An 18181-nucleotide genomic window follows, 5' to 3' on the forward strand; every position below is an offset into this window, starting at 1 on the left:
TCTAAGATAGACCAGACCAAGTACTGTACATTCCATAGAGGTCTTAGGCACACAACTAATGATTACACCACATGGATGAGGTACCTTGAGCAACTCATGAAGGAAGGCAAATGTGACCAGTATGTCGACAGACCAGCTGCCCGGCCAAGGCGAGAAGTAGATGTCAATGCCGAACCCCCAACCAAGACAATCCGAATCAACAGAATCTTTGCCAAATCCAATCATCTGGGGGTTACCAATAACTCCAAGAAAAGGAATATCCAGCATGCGAGATCTGTCAATCAGGTTCAAGCCATAGATGTTGTACCTGGACCAATCGTCATCTCTACTGAGCAGGACGTTGAGGGAGTAGATTTTCCCCACGACGACACCCTAATGATTTCTGTACAACTGGGCCATGCCATCGTTGACAGAGTCATGGTGGACAACGGCAGCTCAGTCAACCTCATACAACTGTCATTCATCCAGTAGATGTGCCTGGAAAACACGATCCAACGCAAAGCAGAGGTCTTGACCGGATTCAACGAATTCACCTCAACTGTCATTGACGCCATCATACTCGATGTAACCAGCTCACCGATTATTTCATTGCAGACCTTCATGATTGTCAGCGACCCATCTCCTCATAATGGGATATTGGACCGACCATGGCTATTGAAGATTGGAGCTGTAACCTCGATTGAGTACCAGAAAATCTGATTTCGCATCTCGGGAAGAACAGTCGGAGAAATCAAAGGTGACCAGGCCATGTCCAGGCGAGCACTGTACAAGTTCTCAAGGAGTCGAAGAAGAAGTATTTCGCCCTAACAGTAGCAGTTGAAGTGTAGAAAGACGACTTCACCTCCGCCAAATATCAATTACAGCAGGCAGGTCCAGGTCAAAAAGATGACATCAAGGTCGACAATGCTCTAGAAGATGAATCAGGATGGAAACCCGAAGAAGACACTGATGACATCATTCTTGACCCCTACCAGCCGGAAAAAACGTCTAGAATCGACTCACGTCTGAGCTCAACAGAGAATGAAGAGTTCATGGCTTTCCTTAGGGAAAATCGGGTTGTCTTCACATGGTCACCCTCTGACATGCCCGGTATTGATCCAGAGATAGCTTGTCATAAGCTGCATGTCGATCCCGCTTCCAAACCTTTGATCCAAAAAAGACGACATTTTGCACCCGAGCAAGTGACAATTATTGAGGCGGAGATCAACAAGTTACTAGAGGCTGGATTTATTGAGGAACTGGCACACTCAGCATGGTTGGTTAATGTCATGCTAGTAATGAAAAAAGAAAAGGGCAAATGGAGAATATGCGTGAATTACACCGACCTCAACAAGGCATGCCCTAAAGACAACTATCCGGTTCTCTGAATCGACCTGCTTGTCGACTCAACATCCGGGAACCAGCTGCTCAGCTTTTTGGACACATACTCATACTACAACCAGATTGCCATGCACAAGCCTGATAAAGAAAATACCGCATTTGTGATCGAGCGAGGCACATACTGCTATAAGGTCATGCCCTTTGGCCTTAAAAACGCAGGAGCAACCTACCAGCGACTCGTAAACACAATGTTCAAGAAGCAGATCGGAGTTACCATGGAAGTCCACGTCGATGACATCATGATGAAAGGTAAGCAGAGGTCATACCATATTCACAACTTGGCAGAAAATTTTGCTATTCTCAGAGAATATAACATGAAGCTCAACCCAGCCAAGTGCACATTTGGCATCTCCTCGGGATGATTCTTAGGGTACTTTGTAACCCAACGAGGAAACGAGGCTCATCCAAGGCAGATCAAAGCGATTATAGACATGAAATCGCCCATAACTTTGAAGGAGATCTAGGATTTAAATGGACAAATAGCCGTACTCAATCGCTTCCTTTCGCGATCTACCAACCGATGCAAGTTTTTCTTCAAGGCAATAAAAAATGCGCAAAATGACAAGTGGGGCGATGAGTGCGAGAAAGGATTTCAGGACCTGAAGCAATACCTGACATCACCTCCACTACTATCCAAACTGGAAGCAGCGGATAACCTATACATTTATCTGGCGGTATCAGAAGTAGCAGTAAGTTTTGCCCTCATACGAGAAAAGTTGGGGGCCCAATTGCCTGTATTCTACATATCCAAAGCTTTCCTCGATGCGGAAACCAGATACCCGAAGAATGAAAAACTAATTTTGGCGTTAGTTATTACAGCTCGAGAGCTTAGACCCTACTTTCAAGGGCATCTGATCATCGTCATGACCCAGTACCCACTGCGATCAGTCTTACATAGCCCAGACATTTCTCAACGAGTCATGAAGCGGGCGTTGGAACTTGGTCAATATGGCCTAGTATACCAACCCCGCACAGCGATAAAAGCCCAAAACATTGGCGGACTTCATAGCAGAATTCACCTCAAGCTTGAAAAATGCAACAACACAGCCCTAAAACACCCCAGAGGTAGTCGAGCACGCCATAGCCATACTTGCCTCACCAAATAGAGATTTTTGGCATTTGCAAGTTAATGGATCATCCAACTATCAAGGCTCGGGAGTAGGTCTAGTTCTCACTACCTCAAACGGCTCGATGCTTGAGTAGGCGATCACTCTGAGCTTCAAAGCATCAAATAATGAAGCGAAGTATGAAGCCCTACTAACAGGTCTCTGATTGGCAAAAGACCTAACGGTGAAGAAGCTTACGATATATTCCGATTCCTAGCTGATTACCAACCAAACCTCAGAGGGGTACGCAGCAAAGCATCCAAAGATGGCCTGATACCTTGAAGAGGTACGAGAGCAGCTAGCGATGTTTCAGACATACACACTCACTCAGGTTCCACGAGCAGAAAATGCCTACATAGACGTATTGGCAAGCCTAGGCTCTACGCTAGACCATCAGCTTAAGCGCTTCATCTTAATCGAGTACTTGGAAAAGCCAAGCATAAATGAGGAACCAGCTATCGAGGTGGCACAGATTAGCACAACCCTGAGTTGGCAAGATCCCATCATCGACTACATAGTCAATGGAACACTCCCCGTAAATAGATTGGAGTATTGGAAGCTCCAAATGAAGGCAGAACACTACTATATGTGGAATAGCATGCTTGTTCAAAGATCATTTTCAAGACCACATATTTGCTGCTTATTGCCTCCCGACGACCTGAAGATTCTTAGCTTAATCCACGAAGACGTCTGTGGAAACCACTCTAATGACCGTTCATTGGCGCAAAAAGCTTTCAACACTGGCTATTATTGCCGAACCATGCATTAAGATGCCAAAGAGTATGCACAAATGTGTGACAGCTGCCAGCGTTTCAAGCCCGTGCCAGCACTGCCTACTAATGAACTCTACCCGCAAACAAGCATATGACCATTCATGCAATGGGCGATCGACTTGGTAGGACCAATGTCACCTGCTACTGGGGGTAGAGGCATGATGATCATAGCAACCAACTACTTCACAAAATGGGTCGAAGTCGAACCCATAACCACAACTACCCAGACGGACATAAAGCGCTTCATATGGAAAAACATCATCTACCGCTTCGACATCCCACACTCGATTGTCACCGACAATGGTCCACAGTTCATGGCAAAAACTTAGCGAAGTTTTTCGAAAATTATGTCATCAAGCAGCACATGTCCACGCCCCGATATCCACATGGCAACGAGCAGGCCAAGGTATTTAACAAGACCATCCTCAATTGCCTCAAGAAGACCTTCTCAGACAAGAAGGGCAAGTGGCCAGACGAGCTTCCCAATGCTTTATGGGCATATTGCACCACCAAAAGGCGAGCAACCGGCAAAACTCCATTCTCACTGGTGTATGGTTCTGAGGCAATCATTCATCCCAACGTCGTAGCGCTAAGCATCAGTATTGTACTGCCGAACCTTAAGCAGAACGAAAAGGAGATGGCCACCAACTTAGACCTGGCAGAGGAGATGCGCAAGAAGGTTATCACCCGCATTACAGCTTATCAACAACATCTCATCTTCAGCTACAACAAAAGGGCAAAAATCCTGCAGTTCCAACCAGGAGACTTAGTCCTCAGAAAAGCCTTCATCACCACCCGACCGAAAGGCTCTAAAAAGATAGCTTCCATCTGGGAAGGTCCGTACAAAATCAACCGAGTAGGCGGAAGGAGTAGCTACACCCTCACCACTACGAGCGACAAAGAATTCGACAAGCTATGGAATGCCTACAACCTGAGAAGGTACTATGTGTGACCTCCCACCATTCTTTGGACCCTGTTCAAGACAAAAAAGTTCAAAGACTTAAGCAGCTCGACTAACAGAGACCTCGCATGCCAAGGATTATCAGTTGTTATGACATTATTGCCTATGAGCAAAGTCAATAAAAGCCTCTATTTTTCAATGAAGATCGAATGAACTATTCGCAAGCCTAGGCCAAATGCATAAAAAAACCAACCATCTCATGTGATAAGCAGAAAACACATGTTGCCTTGCAGACATGGTGTAGGACACCCTCGGCTCGGCAGACATGATGTAAGACACCCACTGCCCAGCAGACATGGTGTAAAACGTCTGCTGCCCGGCGGACATGGCGTGAGAATGCCCACTTCCCTGTAGACATGGAGTAAGATGCCTTCTGCCCTGCAGGCATAGCATGACTATGTGACAAGCCGAAGATGTCATCTGTACGTTTTGACATAGTGTATCCGGAATATCCAGACATAGATGGGTAGTATGACTGCTCAGTTTCCCTTGATGTTAGCGACTACCTGAGCCAAACGACCCCTAGAATTGACCAAAATAGTTTTTCCACGAGAATAGACTTAGCCAACTGAAGGATTCAATTCTGCGGGACCCGGGTCTCTAGCCGGAAGATACAATTAAGTGCAGGACCCCTACTCATGAAAGATGTCACGTGAACAAGATGGTCCGTCCTCAACGTGCAAATCTTCATGAAGTGGATTGATTTTAAAGTGTTGTAATACTAGTTAAGTGACCTGCGGAATCAAAGTTGTGACTCGGAAGGATATGGTCTATGAGAAGTGACTTCGCCTATATTTCACCCAAAAAAATGCCTTTGAGAGCCAAGGATGATGCCTTAAGTGGTTACGCGGAATGTCTACTTCTATAAGTAAGACGCCCGGCTGACGACCATACGGCTATAAGCTTAAGGTAGCCGTAAGCCGATACCTACACCTGCTATGACTACGCGGACTTGCCTGCTTACTTGCAAGTAGCACTTCCGGCCGACAGTCTATGGTTTAAGTTTTGCTGGGACAAAGTCGAGTGTCATGACTATAGTAGCTACGCAGACTTCATTTGCTTCCAAAGAGAAGCACGAGTCCGGCTGACGGCTCTATAAGTTAAAAATTTTGCATCGCGCCTCGGGATGGCCAAGGCTTAAGAAGCCACAAAGTCGAGTGTCATGACTATAGTAGCTACGCAGACCTCATCTGCTTCCAAAAATAAGCACGAGTCAGGCTGATGACTCTATAAGTAAAAAATCTCGCAACATGCCCTGGGAGGGCCAAGGTTCCAGAAGCCACAAAGTCAAGTGTCACGACTATAGTAGCTACGCGAACCTCATTTGTTTCCAAAGAGAAGCACAAGTTCGACCGACGACTCTATAAGTTAAAAATCTCACATCGCGACCCGGAAGGGCCGAGGCTTAAGAAGCCACAAAGTCGAGTGTCACGACTATATCAGTTACACTGACCTCCTCTGCTTCCAAAGAGAACCACGAGTCCGGCCGACGACTCTATAAGTTAAAAATCTCGCATCGCGCCGTGAGAGAGCCAAGGCTCAAGAAGCCACAAAGTCAAGTGCCACGACTATAGTAGTTACGCAGACCTCCTCTACTTCCAAAGAGAAGCACGAGTCCGACTGACGGCTCTATAAGTCAAAAATCTAGCAACATGCCCCATGAGGGCCAAGGCTTAAGAAGCCACAAAGTTGAGTTCCACGATTATAGCAGTTACATGGACCTCATCTGCTTCCTATGAGAGGAATGAGTCTGGCTGACGGCTCTCTAAGTCAAAAATCTCGCAACATGCCCTGGGAGGCCAAAGCTCATGAAGCCACAAAGTCGAGTGTCACGACTATAGTAGCTACGCGGACCTCCTCTACTTCCTACGAAAGGCACGAGTCCAGCCAATATAAGTCAAAAATCTCACAACATGCCCCATGAGGGCTAGAAGCTCAAAAAGCCACTAAAGTCGAGTGTCACGACTATAGTAGTTACGCGGACCTCCTCTGCTTCCTACGAGAAACACGAGTCTGACCGACGGCTCTATAACTCAAAAATCTCACAACATGCCCTGGGAAGGCTAAAGCTCACGAAGGTATCTAAAGCCGAGATTCACAGCAATAGTAGCTACACAAACTCACCTACCTCCTATGGAGACAACGAGTTCAGCCGCTGGCCCTATAAGTTGGAAATCCAACATTTTTTCCTTTTGCAGGTAAAGCTCTAGAAGCCACAAAGCCAAAACTAAAGTCTAAAGTGATCGCGCAAGTCAACTGCTCTATTGGAGTAGCCCACTCGACTGCCCGTCCTACGGTAAAGTTTTGCAAGACGCTTCAAACAGGCAAGGCTCCCAAAGCCCTGAAGCTGAAACTGAAACCTAAGTGACAACGTGGGATGAACTACTTCATTGAAGTAAGTACACCCAACCGCTCGTCCTATGGTAAAGTTTTGTAAAAGACATGGTGAAATAGGAGGATGGAGCAAAAACAAGGAAAGCTGTTTATTAAATTTCTAACAAATTGATAAACCGGCTCGAATGCCAACAAAGTCCAAGCAAAACAGAACAAAAAGGAAAATAAGAAAACTCTTAAGTCTAAGCAAAAAGACTACTCATTAGCAACCTGTGCAACCACTGGTTCCTCGACTACCACGTTTTCCGCAGTCGTGCCATTCCCAGCAACTAAAGCTTTCATCAGTTTATCCTCAGCCGCTCCTACCTGGACTGTTTGACCTTCAATTGCTTCACCAAAGGCAGCCTTAAACGAGAAATCAAGCAGATCAACTGGAGAAATAGAGAAAGTCTGGAAGTCCTTCTCGGAAAACTCATAATTCGACGGCTTGCCCTAAAGATGGTCTACATAGCCAAGCTTGTAGAAATCGGCCTGACAAGAAGCAAGCGCCACTTCGTGACCAACTTTCTCATTCTTCAACTGCGCATTCTCCTCAATAAGCCCAGTATGAGCACCCTGTAGCTCATCCAACTCCTTTTCAGGTTCACGTTAGCAGACAACGCACCTTGTAGATCCACTTCTTTGGACTCAAGCTTACTGGCAATCTCTTTGAGACGAGACACTTCAGCTTGCATGAAGATAAGCTCCTCGTCCTTGGCAAAACAAGCAGATCGTAGCTCCGAATTGACACGCTCAAGGTCATCGACCACCAAAGAAACATGACTGATTTCCTTCTTTGCAGTTTCCAACATCACCTGAGTCGCACTAAGCCTAACATTCAAATGGGCGGCCTCCTCACGAGTGATCTTCAACTGCAAAGAAGTAGGGGCAAAGACATTAGACCCCTTCAAAACGGCGAGTTCATATTCGAGCTTTGATCTTTTCAACAGCTGAACGAAGCTGAGCCATCACCACCGCTTATGGCCGATATCATCCTTCACCCACTTGACGCGAACCCTAAATGGAATCGCATGCTTGTACGCCTTAAGAAAATCCCGAAATAGCTTATCAGAATTAATCTTGACATGCGCAACCTTGAAGTAACCCACCTTATCGGAAGAACCACCTTGAAGATATAAAAGTGGAGGATATTCATCACTTTTGCAGTCGGAGAAAGACATCTCAGAGTCTCTGCAAAAAGCATGAAGAAAAAATATATATTTAGAAGGCAGTTTTTTTTTTAAAAAATAAAAAAAAAAGAAAAAAGAAAAGGAAGTATGCATATATATACCTAAGAAAAGCAGCACAGATGCGGCCCTCCTTCCTCTCATATCCTCCATGCGCAAGGCGCCCCAGGAAGAAAACCCAGGCCTCATGGCCCAGGTCCTGCGCACAGGAGGGCCAACCCACGCCGGTCCCTCACCTTCTCTTCCCACTACCCAGGCACCAGCACAACAGCCATGGAGACCTAGCCTAAGCTGGTCTCCCCACGTCAACCAACACCCTTGCTACACCACCTCCAGCCCATGGCCTCCCTGCCACACCATTCATGCATCCTTGGCACCCACCAAGCCAAATTTTCAAGCCTCAAGGCTCCCAAAAATTCAAGATGAAGAAAAAATTTAAATTTTTCTTACCTTGGTGCAGCACGGAAAAGAAAAAGAACAACGAAAAACGACTCTTCACAAGGGCAAGAAAAGAAGAACGCTAGGGGAGGCGGAAGAAAAAAATATCCTCTGGCTTCTCTTTCTTGTTGGAATAATGATTGTTCTCCAAATTTATTTAATCCACTGTTTAACGCAGAATTAAATAGGTATTGGGGCAATTATTTTCCTTTTCCTAGAAGAAGTCTATCTCCAAATCAAGGAAGAATATCAAGTTCAAATTGGTAACAACTCTACAAACCCAAGCAACTTGAGATTTCTACACCTACTGGCCTTTCCATGCGAGTAGCACAGTAGGTGTGGGGGCATTTGTGGAGCCTAAAATAATCCCAAAAATTCTAGAGGCGACACGTGGACTTTTATTCAAGAAGGACAAGATTGCCCTCAATAAATGGGCAGGCTTCTCAGATGCACCCACACGCAGGTCACATCCCTGAAAGATTCAGCAGCTGAACACAACTGCCCACAACTCACCTGCTCTTGGCAAGGAATTAAAGATAAGGATTAATTATCCAAATCCTATCTTTAATACATTCCTGATTGAAGATTGACTCCAATCAAGTAAGTAATCATAATTTAATTCAATTAAGGATTATTACCCTATTATCTCAAGATATTATCTCCTATTAAATATCTTGGGAATATTTAGAGAATATTTCTCCATTAAACCCTAAATGGCCAGCCCTAACCCTATAAATACCCCACATTCTACCACATTTTGAGGGCTTTTGCAACCCTAAAAAGCCTTAAACACTTTACTCTCTCTGAGAAACTAACTTAGGCATCGGAGATCCGTTGACCTAACCCCCTCCCCCAACTCATGGGCTGAGGCTTAGGTCTTTGATCAAATGTGTTGATTGTTTTGCAGGTGTATTTTCATCAAGACTGAAGATGGCGAAACTTTGCATCCACACGTATGGTGAATTAAGATAAAATAAATTGTAAGAGCTAAAGTAAAATTTTAGGTAAAGTATAACATTATATTAAAAAAAATAAACCTAAAAAAATCGGGTCATAAAACATCATGAATGTTTTGTATTATAAGTCAATATTTAAGCACTCTTCTAGAAATATATATCATTTTGTAAGTCTCATATCTTCGTATTCATTTGAAATGAAGTAAAGATATTGCAATGTATATTATTTTTTGTCCACTGTGAGGGATAGTGTACCATGCCATGCCAGTGGCTGCGAGTGATATGTCCATTAACGAGGACTAGAGTTGCCTAATGGCAGCTTTACCTACTTTCCATGCTTGTCTCCTGCCTTTTGCTGAGAGCCAATTCACTAACCACTAACTCAAAATTTAACTTAATACAGACCCTTTTCACTTATAATCATAAACTAATATTTCTTTTGGCATGTGATGTCAAGTATAGCTTACAGAATTGACATCTCTGAGATTTTATAATCCTAATTCCCAAAAGACATTCCAAGTGTAATCTTCCCTCCACTGCTTTCGCATTCATAAATCTCAGTTTTATTTGGTTAATTTTGTCTCTACTACTCACATCTCTATCACTGCCTTATAAGTGGAGTGGAATGCCAGGTCAATGGGCCGCGCGCATCCAACATATTTAATACATACTTTTTGTGTTGATAAGATACAAAAAATGCTTTACTTAAGAATTTGATTCAAAGATCCAAAATACTATTAAGCAATCAGATTAATTGCTGTGGTTGGACCAAGAGAAATTATAATATAAAAGAGGCTAATTGTATTTTGCTAAGCATAACGATGTGGTTAATTAATATAATAGCAACCTTCTTTTGTTTGATATCACCATTTGGCCTTAATAGTAGAAACAATGTTTTAGAATTCGCTAATGCATGTTTGGTTCAAAGAGCTATGCCTTGAGATAGTTTTTTTAGTGTATTCTTATGCATCAACAGTTAACAATTATTCACATATGTGTAAATTGTTAATCTTTTATTTTCATGGTTAAGGAGAAATGTGTGCTAGCGACCGGTCCTCATCAATTGTTTCACTTCTTTATTGAAAAGTGATTTACACACATTTTTCTTTATCTTCCCCACATTTCAATTCATTTATAATCACTAGATTGAATAAATTAAAAATAAACCAATGAACATAAATAAACATATATGTTCAGAAGAAGAAAGGAAGTGCATGCAAATGATTTCTCCTGTACTACTATCCTTTATCACAATGGTCTTGAAACATTGGTTATTCACTAAAATGAATTAATTTCTTACGCAAAACTTGATCAATAATTATTTGGGTGCTAGCTAGCTTGCTAGCAATGAAAAAGCAGAGAAATGTGTGAACAAAATTTTGTATCTACCTATTTATCTATTAGCTTTTTCCTTGGACCATGTTTTGCTCTACATATTGGGTATTAGTTTTGTTGTTTTCTTACCGGTTGCTAAGATTTCCACAATCCTCTGAAGTGAACATGGATGTCTACTCACGAATATCTCTCTCTTCTCTCACCCAGAGTCATAATCCTTAACCCCACATGGTCCTCAATAAGCCAAGGGGGTTACAAACTCTTGCAATATTATTGATCATACAGTGCCAAATACATATAGATAAATAAAAATTGATCAATGGTTTATACGTCTTTCTCTCTTAACGTGACAAGTTACGTCAAATAAAAAATAAACACAAATATATATACAACCGGTTACAACTAAACTTGGATGAGTAAGAAAGGTTCGAAACTCATTAACCTAGCTAGTTTTGTAGCTTGATCCGTAAAAAAGAAAAACTGTGCTAAGTCTATTTCCCTGCATCTGATTTCAAGGACAAGAGAAGCATATATAGATCTAGTAACAGCTGCACATAGGGAAGTGCACTTGGAAAGAGACTTGGGAGCCAACTTGATAGGAAGTGGGTCTAGTAAATCGACTATTAGTACAATTAATCATCAGGTCATTAAACATTATTCATCACCTTTTAACAAAAAAGGAAAAAGGAAATCAAAGGGAGATGGATTCAGATGACTCAGAAAAAGTTGTATTAGGGTATTGATCAAAAAAAAAAAAAAAAAAAAATTAGGGTTTTCACCAGAAAAGGTTTAGGCCACCTAAGTAAATTATTACCATTCTTTTAGGAATCTAAATCGTGCCAGGAAAGTTTTATTCATGAACCAAAGAAAAAAAATATAAAGAGCAAGTTCAATGCTAATTTTTTCTCAATTTTTTAGTGTAAATATATAACTATATTAGAAAGAAAAAAAAAATATGAAGAGGGCTTATTACTTAGTTCCAATTACAACCTTTGTCTAGAAGACTAAAAGTGCATCCCAAATAATATTAGCACTAGCTCTTTAAACACTACTACAAAAAACACTTTGGCCGACGAAATAAGATTTGTTGCGCAAAGTATGATTTCGTCGCTCAAAACCTTGCGAGAAGAAATTTTTGTCTCACATGATTGGTCGCGTAAAGCTCGTTACGATAGAGTTTGTGCGACGAAGATAAATATTTGTCGCACAAAGTGCCCTTGCGCAACAAAATATTCGCCGCGCAAAGTTTTTGGTTTTTTATTTATTTTTTGTTTAATTAAATTAATTTAATATTTTGGACAAAATTAATTGTTTGTGAGACGAAATATTTTGTTGCGCAAGGTATTTTATTTTTGTTTTATTATTTCTCTTATTTTAATTTAATTATAGTAATTATTTGTGTGACGAAATATTTGGTAGCGCAAGATCTTTCAAATTTTTACTTTTCTAATTTAATTTAATTGTATCTTTATTGTAACATCCCACATCGCCCAAGGGAGTGATCCTTATATGTATATTCCCATCCCTACCTAGCACGAGGTCTTTTGGGAGCTCACTGGCTTCGGGTTCCGTAGGAACTCCGAAGTTAAGCGAGAAGGGGGCTAGAGCAATCCCATGATAGGTGACCCACTGGGAAGTTGCTCGTGAGTTCCCAAAAACAAAATCGTGAGGGAATGGTAAGCCTAAAGCGGACAATATCGTGCTACGGTGGTGGAGCGGGCCCGGGAAGTGATCCGTCCCAGGCCGGGATGTGACAATTGGTATCAGAGCCTAACCCTGACCGTGATGTGCCGACGAGGACGTCGGGCCCCTAAGGGGGGTGGATTGTAACATCCCACATCGCCCATGGGAGTGATCCTTATATGTATATTCCCATCCCTACCTAGCACAAGGCCTTTTGGGAGCTCACTGGCTTCGGGTTCCGTAGAAACTCCGAAGTTAAGCGAGAAGGGGGCTAGAGCAATCCCATGATAGGTGACCCACTGGGAAGTTGCTCGTGAGTTCCCAAAAACAAAACCTTGAGGGAATGGTAAGCCCAAAGCGGACAATATCGTGCTACGGTGGTGGAGCGGGCCCGGGAAGTGATCCGTCCCGGGCCGGGATGTGACATTTATTTTGTTTAATTACTTTAATTTAAATTGACATATTCAAAATAAAATTACATATGAAAAATAGTGATCAAAATTATCCATAATATATATTATATTAAAATTGTACACATAAATTAACAAAGTACAATAATAAAATCCTAATACAAGTCTAATGTGGTGGTAGTGGCGGAGGATATGGTCCGATAGAGTCATAAACCTCAACTTTCGCCGTCAAAGTCTTGACAATTCCCTACGAACAAAACAAACATAGTCAAATAACCAAAAAACAACATAAAATAATACCAAAAAATTGGCATAATCTCCCATACAATTAGCCTACCCCAAACTCCACCCCACACCAAACCCAATTAATTAACTCCAAAAACACATATTAATGAAAAAAATTAAAATTTGGGGAGAAAATACCTTTTGGCAAGATTGAGAGTGAGTAAGAGGAGTGAGTGTGCGAGAGTTAGAGGAGATGGTGAGAGAGAAATGAGAGAGTGAGTGAGAGTAAGAGATAGAGATTAAGTGAGAGGAGTGAGTGTGAGAGAGGGTCGGATTTGGGGAGAGGAAAAGAGAGGAGAGGTAAGAGAATAGAGAAAGACATTGAGAAAATTGTGGAGGAGTTATTTTAGTTTTAAAAACCGTATCACTTTGTGCGATGAAGGATATGAGTTTGAACGATGAAATTGGTTGCGTAAAGTCTTAAAAAAAAATTCCCGCGTCACATTTTCGGCGCCCGCCCAAATTTTAGAGTTTTGCGCAACAAAATTTTGGTTGCACAAAGTCTGAAACAAATTTTTTTTAAAAAAAATTCCCACGTCCCATTTTTGGCACCCATCAAAATTTAAGGATTTTGCGAGATGAAATATATGTTCGTCGCGCAAAATTTTTATAAATAATAAAAAAACAAAATAATTTTATTTTACAAATTAAAATAAATAGAGTTTAGGCAACCAAATGTTGATTTGTCACGCAAAGAAAATAATTTAATTTAACAATATAAAATATAAATTAAATAAAAAACAAATAAATAAATAGGATTTAGGTGACGAAATATTGATATTCGTCGCCCAAAGTTTTTAAAAAATAATCAAAACTTATGAAAATAACTATATTTTAAAATTTATAATATAAAATTAATTAAAAAAATTGTTTAGGCAACGAAATATTTAGATTTCGTCGCACAAAGGTTTTTAAAAAAATAATTTTTTATGTTTGTAAAGACTTTGCGCGACGAATTTTAAAATTTTGTCGCGCAAAGTGATTTTGAGCGATGATGTTTGTTTCGTCGCTTAAAATTTCATCGTGCAAAGTGACTATGCACGACGATGTGTGTTTCGTCGCGCAAGGAGTTTTTTTTACTAGTGAAACCACTCTAAATATACATCAAGAGTCAAAGAATATCTTGCTAACTTAACTATTTTCGACACCATTACCATCAAGTCATACAAAAAAGTTTATGTTCACGGGATTACACTTCAAACGCAGTTTCTGCATATTATTAGGTTAACGACATCAGCAATCAGCATCATCTTCTCCATCCTGGTTAATTGTTCTATCAGAAACGAAATTGTTTCAGAAGTTGAGACAGATAAAAATATACTTATGTTGAAGACGGATATGACACTACATGTTTCGTCGCAAGCACAAGCCTGCTCCCAGGAGGACTATGGCCTTGAAATTACAAGACCTCGAGAAGGCCTTGGTACGTAGGGCAGGTCATCGTCTTAGGATTGTAAAATTTTCTGTTCATAATATCTCTTAAACTAATTAATCAAGAGATAGAAACCTAATCAGATAGCTTGTGTTGGAAGGGTTAATTAAGACAGTATTGGGACAGCGGTAGTGGACCAGTGTTAGTTGGATGAAAGGTAAGATGCATGTGATATGTATGCACTAGAGCCTCTATAATCATGTTTTAAGTTTGAAATGGAAGGGGATTATGTCCAACACAAAAGCTGCAAGTGTTATTAATTCACACATGTTACAACATATGTATTTATTTATTACTATTAATTAGATTTTCAGCTATAATATCAATCATGTCGTCTAATTACTTCACAACTCATGAATTAGTAAAATTACACAACATTATGGCCATCAAATGCAAATATTTTTCTTAGTGGTGCTGGTATGGACTAACAAGTGTGGCAGATACACTATATACTAATGCAGCTAGCCAATATCTAGATAGCATGATCTTCAAAATAATATTAACACCTACTTTGTTATGAATTAAAAACAATGATGTCAGTGACTGAGATACAGAACCGCACTTTCTTACTCGGCCTTTTTCTCTGATATTGATTTTAGCTGGTTGGAAAGCCACTGACCTTTGTGCATATGCACTCCAAAATCTTTAGGGTTTATGTGGACAGCAGTCACCATCCCATTAAGAAAATGTTCACACCGGCAAAAGGTAAAACTTACAGTACTGGGTACTGCCAAATGCACGGCTGATCATATATTCCTACAGTTCAGGTGGGTATATATGATCATAAAACTTTTAAACAAAATATTAATGCGCCTACACTAATAATATTGTAGTATCTGAGATTGGCTAATAGTGATATCGTGATATTGTGGTGATGTGGTCCTGTTGTTGCAAGGTATCACAATTTGTGTGGACCCCTAAGGTCAACTCCAATCGAGGGTTGGCCAAATGGCTCATTTTAGCCCTTTGATCCTCCAAGATATTAATATTTTAATGAACAGTACATGACCATATTTGCCTCCATCTCCAACCGAGGGCCATATGGCTCATTTTAGCCCTGTCACAAAAAACCGTCTCCAACCGAGGGTCAAATGGCCATAGGGCCAAACATAATTTATTATTTAAATTTAAAAATTACAACAACTTAAATTTATGTTGTATAATTTTTATGTTGGTTAATGTTATTTAATGTTATTTCATATTGTTTAATGTTGTTTCATGTTACTTAATTTAATTTAATGTTGTATAATGGCTTAGTAAGTTATAGGAAAAAAAATAGAATTTAAAAAAAAATATGAAACAAATTTTGTAAAATAGAAGTTATAGGAAAAAAAATGGAATTTAAAAAAAATATATGAAACAAATTTTGTAGAATAGAAGTTATAGGAAAAAAATTGAATTTAAAAACAAGATGAAACAAATTTTGTAAAATAGAAGTTATAGGAAAAAATAGAATTTAAAAATAGAAGTTACAAGAAAAGAATTTTGTAAATAAAAAATTAATAATAAAACTGTAAAAAAAATTCAAAAATAACGGCTAGCTGACGTCAGCTAGCCGTTGTATTCAAATTTTTCCCAACTATTCGTGTCGGTTATAACTGACACTATTTCTCTTATTCCTGTCAGTTATATCCGATAGTTTTAAGCAAAAAATTTTGCCAGCCTGGGGCTGGCTGGCTGGAAGGGGCCAGCCTTTTGGCCCTTTCAGATTCCGTGGGGCCCATGAGCCTTCGGTTGGAGACGATTTTCGAGCTATTTTCAGCCATCTGGACCCTTCGGTTGGAGATGGCCTAACACATCATGGGGTCCTACACCCAACTAAGCCTTGCAGTACTATTTCTTTTTAAAACATTTATTTAAATTTTTAAATTTGCTTCTCGAGTCTCTTTTACATGCAAATTATAGTTTAATACATACAGAAATAATTTATTAATTAAGGCTTTTGCTATTTTATTGAATATGCTTCGCGTAAAAAATAAAAAAAGACACAAGGATCCTCTTTTATACACATTTTAAAATGTGATCGATAGGTAAATGGAAATGACTAGTTACATCAAGGAAGGAGCCAATTATTTCCTTGTTTCGCCATATACCTTTAACACCCCTCATTTGCCTGTTTTGTTATAAATGAGTGGGCTAGCAGGACAGAGAAGTGCAGAAGAGTGTCTCAGCTGATTCACCGTTTTGATTAAGATCACTTCTCTCTCTCTCTCTCTCTCTCTCTCTCTCTCTCTCTCTCTCTCTCTAACCTAATGAGCTTGTTTGTGAGAAGGGTAGCTCTAGGTAGCTAGCTAGCTCGTCGTCCTCTCAGTCGAGTGTTGAGGAAATTCTGAAATATATATGAGAAAGGTGAGTTGAGCAAGATGGAGAAGCAGGGCACGTGCATTTCTAACTCATTCGATCGCGTATACTGAGATATATATGTATATGTATGTACTGCTTTTTATTTAGCAGCTGGGAATTTATTACAAGTTTATATGTGTGTCTCATATCCAGTGATGAGTTAGTTGTTCATGTGCCCCTCTTCCCCATCATGACCACTCCACCTTGTTTCTTCCATGAAGATTGTCACCGTGGATCATAACCATGCAGACATTTCAATTCAGGTGTTCAATAATGCCGAATAATTAGCTCCACTTCAGGTGATCGTTTTCGCTGCATTTTCTTAATTATATATGTAAATACACTTAGCTTGATATTTTTGAATTTCCAAATTGGATAAAGAACTTGCAATGCTAATGAATATTATTAACTGCAAGGATAAAGAGATCAAGAAATCTTAATGTGTTTCTGCAGTGTTCATAGGTTTGAAATAGTGCTCCAATAATTTTTCAACAAAATTCGTGGCAAATTATATTGTACTTTAACTTCAGTATTTTTGGTATTTTGTTTTGGTTTCCAATTGCTCTCTCTCTCTCTCTCTCTCTCTGATCTAGATTTATTTCGGTATGTGATAAATATGCAGATGATAAATTGATAATCACTGTATGAAGAAGAATGCTATCTGGGTTACCTTTTTGTTACGATCATAAGATTAGTGCAGCAACCATTTTCATATAATTAAGGGCATAAGCAACCATGAAGCTCAATAATTTCCCTTATTTCTTTTTATTTTTTGAAGGATTAGCAGCTTGTTAGATATCTAATACTAAAAAAATCTAAAATTTTAAATAATACAGTAGCTAAATTAATATTATGTACCCTTAATTCTGATAAACACTAACTTTTTTTTTTAATATAAAAATTCACCCAAAGTGACAAAAGAGCAATTGCTTTTTAGGTTTTCATTTGTCCCCCTAGCTCGTATGAGGAGGAAAGTCATCCAATTGTGGAAGTAAATAATGCTTTTGAAAAGCAAGCAACCCCGTCAAGGTCTTACCATAATTGCTATGAACATCATTTTTATAACAATGATATATTTGGACAGTATGAAGTGTAATTACCATTAATCCTTTTCACTTTCTCACTAATTAACCTTTTATTTTCTTCTCTTAATTTCTGGCATCCTTCATATTGCTCCTGTTGTCATTCTTGTGCGGATACTGATCAAGGTAAGTCAACATATTATGAGGGACTTTCCTGCAACGATGATATGCTCTTTTTTATGTCTAAATGACGAAGAGGGACTTGCCTGCAACAGAATTTTAAAATTATGAGTAGGGACTTGCTTACGATGGAGATATACTTTTTGTGGTATTCCTTTGACGGTTGTCTTTCTCACTTTCACATGAATACAAGATAACGATGAGTGAGAAAGACACGTAAGGGCTATTATATCACCATCGCAGGTAGGTCCCTCTTCGTCTTAACGACAAGACAACGAGATGCTTCTACCAAACTAGTACAACTCTGCTTCATGGTT

The sequence above is a fragment of the Pyrus communis genome, chromosome 17 (genome assembly GCF_963583255.1).
Source record: "Pyrus communis chromosome 17, drPyrComm1.1, whole genome shotgun sequence".
Taxonomy (NCBI): Eukaryota; Viridiplantae; Streptophyta; class Magnoliopsida; order Rosales; family Rosaceae; genus Pyrus; species Pyrus communis.